The sequence below is a fragment of the Gavialis gangeticus genome, unplaced genomic scaffold (assembly GCF_001723915.1).
Source record: "Gavialis gangeticus isolate Ggan-Ray unplaced genomic scaffold, GavGan_comp1, whole genome shotgun sequence".
NCBI classification, from domain to species: Eukaryota; Metazoa; Chordata; order Crocodylia; family Gavialidae; genus Gavialis; species Gavialis gangeticus.
In genome coordinates, this window is record NW_017728995.1 from 41,067,493 (window position 1) to 41,074,458 (window position 6,966).

Consider the following 6,966-nt stretch of genomic DNA (forward strand, 5'->3'; position numbering starts at 1 on the left):
GTGTGTGTGTGTGTGTGTGTGTGCACGTGCACGCACACACCTGATTTGTTTGTTTGTATATGTGCAATTATGTCACACCCTCCTGTCTAACAGTGCAATATTGAGATCCTGAGAGTTGGCCTGACCCCACAGGGCAACAGCCTAAAGTTACCTGGCTCATCCCTTCTCCCCTTCTTAAAAATGGGCACCATGTTGGCCCTTTTCCAGTCCTCAGGGACCTGGCCAGAGCACCATGAGGGCTCAAACAGCCATGCCAGTGGCTCAGCTATGACACTGGCCAATTCCTTCAGCATTTGTGGATGGAGATCATCCAGGCCAGCTGATTTGTACCCATTCAGCCCTTCCAAGTGCTCCTTAACTAAGTCAGCACTAACCTTTGGCAGTCCGGTGCCTTTTGGACATCTGTCTATGTTCAAGGTGGGGGAATTGTCTTGGCCAGTACTTAGGAATACTGAAACAAAGGACTCATTGAAGAGCTCCACCTTTTTCCCTGCGTCAATCACCAACTGACCTGATTCGTCCTGCAGGGGCCCTCTGTTACTCTGTGCTTTCCTTTTGCTTGCTATGTATCTGTAGAAGGACTTTTTCTTGTCCTTAACTGTTGAAGCTAGCCTAAGCTCCAGTCCTGCCTTGGCCTGCCTAACTGACTCCCTGCAATAGCACGCCAGGGAGGTGTATGCCTCATTGGTGGCTTCCCCCTGCTTCCACTGCCTATAAATCACTTTCTTTGCCCCCAGTTTTTCCTGGAGCCCCCTGTTGAGCCAAGGGAGCTTTTTTATCCCCTTAGCCCCTTTCCTGTGTAAGGGGATAGACACCTTTTGTGCCCCAAGAATCACTGCCTTGAGAAACCTCCAACCCTCCTGGACCCCCATTTACTCAATTCTCTTGAGTTCTGCCACCTCACTAACTAGGCTTCTAAGTTTACAAAAGTTGGCCCTTCTGAAATCTAACACTTTAGCTCCACTGGATATTTTTCTCACCCTTCGACTGGATATTTTTCTCACCCTTCGCTGGATAGTGAACTCTACCACGTGATGGTCACTATCTCCCAGATTACTGTGTACTTGCTGGTTCCCCACGAGATCATCCCCTGTTGCTAAGACCAGGTCTAGCAAGACACTACCCCTGGTGGGACTGGACACCACCTGGGTTAGGTGGAGGTCCTGCAAACAGTGTAAGAACCTCCATGAGTGGCTTGTTTTGGTCACCTGTTCCTCCCAGCAGATGTCTGGGTAATTTAGATCCCCCATGACCACTGACTCAGGTTAAAATAAAATAAATATATATTTTTATTTTTATTTTGTTCCCCCTCTTGCTACATAGAAGGGTTTTTTGAGGCAAGGAAGAACTGTTATCCAAAAGATGCAGATTAAGACATTGAAGCACAAAAGTACTAAATTTTTTGCTTCAAGCTGATATGTGAATTCTGTGGTAAATCTAAGTGTAGAACAGTCCTATGCTTTTCCAATCAGGCCACCCTTCTTCTTCTAGCTCTTTATTTTCAAAGATTTAAGCACAGATGCATGCAAATGCACACATACTCTAGAAAACTGGAGCTCAGCCTGCAGCATTTTATTCTATTCTAATGCAAAGCACTGCATTCAAAGCATTAAAATGAGAATTTTTCCTCCGTATACGTTCTTCACATAACTTTGAAAAATGTGCCACACCACATCCTGTACATTCACTAACATTAGGAGTGTAAAACACACCCTGCCTCCTGACACAGATCCAGCTCCCAAGACTGGATCCTGACCTGAAGGCAGGAGGGAAAGTGACAGAGGCAGCACAGCAAGTGGCAGTGGGGCAAATGCAACAGATCAACTAGTGGTGGGCCAAACAATGTGAATGGGGCTGTGTCTGCATCTGGCATTTATCATGCAGGTACTCCTACCCTTCCTAAATAAGGGACTATATACACTCTTTAAGAGTAAATGAATCAAATGGTTTATTTAACATCTAACAACCAATTACCTTATCCTAAAAGAACTCTATACTATATTAAATTATTTATACACACAGATATATAATATATATATATGCATATATATGTGCGTGTGTGTATACACACACACACACACACACATATATATATACAAGCGATATATGTGTACATATATACATTATGTCCTATTTATGTGTACATATATACATTATGTCCTATTTATAACACTATATAACACATGGTACATACAGACATAAAAGACAGGGAAGGAGGGGTGATATACCTATAGGGACTGCAGGGTCATGCTACTGGGGGAAGTTAGGGACAGATAATCCAGGATGACCTCATGCAGTTTCCCTCTCTGTAGTATGGAAGTGAGCTAGTAGTGTTGATTTATTCTGTATCAGTGGTGGGAGACTTCAGCTTTAGATAGGTATCCTTTTGTTTCTCTGCCTCACGGACTCCAACTCTCAGGCATGAATCCACTCGAATCAACTTTCCCAAGCACTTTCCCAAATGGAAATCCACTCAATCTACCACCTCCCAGGCGCTCCAGACGCACTTATCTCACAACCACCTTCCAGGCACTCTCCAATTGAACCAGGTACTCTAGACACACGCTCTCTCTGAGAAGAGGATTCCTTTTATACTCCTTCTGCACACCACACTCACATTTGTGTATGACACCCATACAGGTAACTTCCATATGGCACCCAGGTATTTTTCACATGTTTCACTAAGTTTCTTCACACGGCACCTTCTCTTTGCCACACAGCCCTCTACTCTCCTGTACCTTCTGGCTGTAGGGTAACCTAAACTTCAACTAGATCTACAGCCTTACACTTTAAGGCCATTATTCCTAGTCCTGTCCTCTATGGCACAGAGAAAATCCCATCTCCATCTTTTCTATAATTGCCTTCCAGTATTTGAAAACTATTATCAAGTTCCCCCAATTAGTCTTCGCTACTCCAGACAAAATAGCCCTAGTTCTTTCAACATTTCCTCATAACTTATATACCCAAGTCCTATAAACTAGAGCTTTTTTCACCACATCTTCTTGATTATACCAAGTATTGCTCTAGTTATGCTGTAAAGTTGAGTGATTGTCTACTTGCTTAAGCTATAGCGAAAATACAGACTGGAATCAGCAAAAGCAGATGATGTACACAGTACCCCCTGTAGTTACAATAAGCATTACCACTATTCCTTGCAAACTAAAGACCTCCAGGAGATGCAGAATCTTTCCAAGTGCCCAGCTACTCCATATGGCCTCAATGTAATGGACTGTTCTTTATGGACATTTACCTATCTGGACATACCTAATGAATATCCTCAAAACTTAGTTTTTGAATACTCACATACTAACTACATAAAAAAGAAGACCTGTTACACCAAACTCATCAGTGTAGCACCTGAGCACCCTGCACTAATGAAATAAGCAATGAAACCAGTAGCTGTCACATCAAGTACTTTCTTCCTCCCATCCATTACAGTGTGCTCAATAATTGTAATTCAGCTTTGTGCTTAATAAGGTTAGACCAAGAATTTAAAAAGAAGAGCCACAAAAAATTATTCCAGGGCTTGTAAAAAGGTGCTAAATGTAAGGACTATTTAATTTATCCCCCCAAAAACTCACAAAGTTACTTGATATGGTTAAAGAAGTATATTCAGATAAAGAAAGTATCAAGGCTAAATTTCTCTTAAATGGGAGTGAGGACCCAGATTCTTGTCCCTTGCCTACTCTACCCCCCATTATCCATTTGCCTTCCATTTGTCACCAGTCCTCTCTGCCCCTTGCTCCCAGTCTGCCCCTATACCCCTTACCTCTCCATGCCTCTGCCTGCCTACTGCTGCCTGTCCCACCTGCTGCTTGCCCCCATCCCCCTGCAGCCTGCCCTCTAGCACCTACCTTTGGAGGGGCATTGGCTTTGGCTTCAGGGGAGACAATAGCAGCAGCAGTCTGGCCCCAGCCCCAGCCCTGGCCAGACAAAAACAGCAGCAAACACCTTTAGGCCTATTCAGGGCTGTAGCCAGGGCCAGAGCTAGAGCCTAAAGTAAACTGGGGTGTGGGAGGCAGACCACAGGGTCTTCCTTAAACTCCCCAACCTCCATCATGTGGTTGCCCCCAGACTCTCCCAGCTCCAAACCACCTTCCACACTGTTCAAGCCACTCTGACTCAAGACAGGTGGCAACTTATTAATTGTGGCTTTGGTCCCAAGCCTGGGGCTGAAGATAGGGTGAAGCCACTGCTGCCTGCCCCAGGCTGTACTCAAATCTACCCAGTCCCCATGTTGTTTGGGGAAGAAACCCTTGTCTTGGATCTGAGTAACTATGGTACATAATTTGGTCAAGTATTAAGTTGATTACATGGAAAACATTGATAATTTATGGCCTGTGTTATAAAGAAGGTAGATTAGATGATCTACGATATCATCTCTCATAGTCTAAGAAATATGAGTATATAAACATATCCCTTTATATAAATTGCAAGTTGTTTCAACTTCAGTTTTCTTAAAACTTTGCCACAAAAACTATGAGAACTTGCAGAATGGCTTTTAATAAAGGAAAAAACTATTCCTCCTCAGTCATCACAAGAATTTTGTTCAACTTGTCCAGGATGAATATATATTTTACCAGCTGTGTTAAAGCAATTTCAGTTAGGTATGGTGCCTTTGAAATCTACAGATGACATGAAAACAGTAATTAAATAAAATAACACATTTGATGTGTGTTTCATAAGTCTAAGTACCGCTGTGTGAAGTAAGGAATTGCAGTGCCGATTTTCTATCTCTTTCTTCCTGTTCATAGAACTACTGGAAAGTTAAAATGTACAAACATCATATCCTTAGTCTGCATTTTGAAGTTTTCTGGCAAAGGATCAAAGAAGATGGAACATAAAAGCTCTAGATAAGGATTAAAACTCTGAGGCTTGCACTAAAGGCATAAGAATTGACAAGTCTGTTTGCAGAAGAAATAACTTTAACAATAATCATTGCATCCATGGAAACAAGATCTCAGGTCTAGTGTGAGTCCAGGCATTGAAAAAGATGGTTTAGGGGCTGAACATCTGAAATATAACTTCTTAAAAATTAAGATTGATATTTATGAAAATACAGTACAGTTTAACTTCTATGTTGGAATATAAAAAACACTGGGGAAATAAAAATCAAGTTAGCCAACTGGCAATCACCTATTTTTAAAGGAAAGAACAGCATGAATTGAGTTACGTAACATTCAAATGGTGCAATATTAAACAAGCTGTTTAGGGTTGTGGGGGTAGGGGCAGTGTTCCCTAAAAGCCTACAGAAAAATAAACTATCAAAAGCAACTGCCTTACAAACAAAACATAAGCCTGCATAGTGCTGCCCCTGCAGACAGCTGTCACTTAACAGATGTCACCCTAATAATTCACTCAAGCAACTCAGCTTTCCAATCAGCAAGAACAATAGATCTGTGTTGATGGATTTAGAGGGTGATGTCTCCGCAAAAGATTCTGGTGCCTGTCCTCAGACTGCTGTACATAATTGCCATTTATGTATGGCATGGTCATTCCTAGAAGTTTTCCCTCTCTAAAGACTTTGCATTTTGCCTTCCAAATTTATAGCATCTAACAATTGTTGCATAACAATTCTCCCCATCTGAAAAGGGGTAGTAAATCCTATCTTTAAAGGGGGCAGTATGTTCTCAGTGCTTTTTTTTCCTGTCAACCACTTTTCTGTTGTAGAGGCACTTGTTTTTGCAACCATAGTGATGAATTTAAACAATTATTGGCTGCCGTCACAAAATTGGTCCCTCTTTCTCTGTTTAACTTCAGTAAAACAGACTTCTTTTTCAAACAACACATTAATATGAAGGTAGAAGGTAGCTAAAATAATATAACATTTCTAATGATGTGATTTTAACTCATACCTTATGCTGGTTTGATTCTTCACTTTTTCTTTAACAAAGGATGCAGCTATGATTAATCATTTCTAAAACAAATACCTTTTATAAGAAAAAGTCCTTCATAAAAAAATCCTTGACATTTTCACCATTATGCAAATTTGGAACAACACAATTTTTATAGATGTGGCTTTGGTGATTTTCAGTATTCATTTGTTATGAACCCTGTCTGGGGTAAGAACTTTCACACCGACAGTCTGGCTTCCCTTTCTCATTGATCTTGCTGAGAAGTCAGAATTACTCTGCCTTTGTGACATCACATGCATTTTACAGTGACAAGAGGTGATAGCACACACCAGTTCAGCAGCATGACTGCTGCACTATCAAATAGGAGTAGAAATAGCATCAGTGAGAGTGTAATTCCTTATTTATGTGCATTTGTTTTTAGTTTACCAAACTAGAAATAAAAATTAAGAAAAGCACAAATCAGATCAGTGAATTACACCCAGGCCCATGTCATATCAGGTAGATTCTTCTTACAGGATCAAATCCTAGTCCCTACTCCAAGCCCAAGTGGGTAAATTAACTACACAAATGTTTTGGGTTCATAGATAGAAAAAAAATAATTATTTTTCTCCAGCCAAGGATTTGGAGCAGTAACAGGGCTGCTCTGTGCACAAATGGCACCTCCTCTCCCAATTGTCCAGTCCTATATATAAAGTCTGTGCATTTTTAAGGGACCCTTCCATAACTGGAAATCATTTTTTAGTAGCTTAGGAAGAAACTTAGCTTGGGAGGGTCACTTTTTTAATTTTGGTGCTTGGCTGCCACCTTTAAAAATGGCAGCCATGACTAATGAGATGAATAAATGTAGATATATCAATTTTCTAAATGACTTTAAATAAGTATTGCAATAACCTACAAACTTCCTGTGTCTTTTGATGAGTAATGGCCCATTTTTTGGCAGCTCTAAGACTTTAAATACAAAAACAATCAATATTGACCATTTTTTGGCAAAATAATAAGAGTACTTGTTACAAGTGGAAAGTTTGCCATTTATGTCTTCAAAATACCTTGGTTATTATTATATTAATAACAAAGGTACAAATGATTATGGAACATATTTTTGTAAAATAAA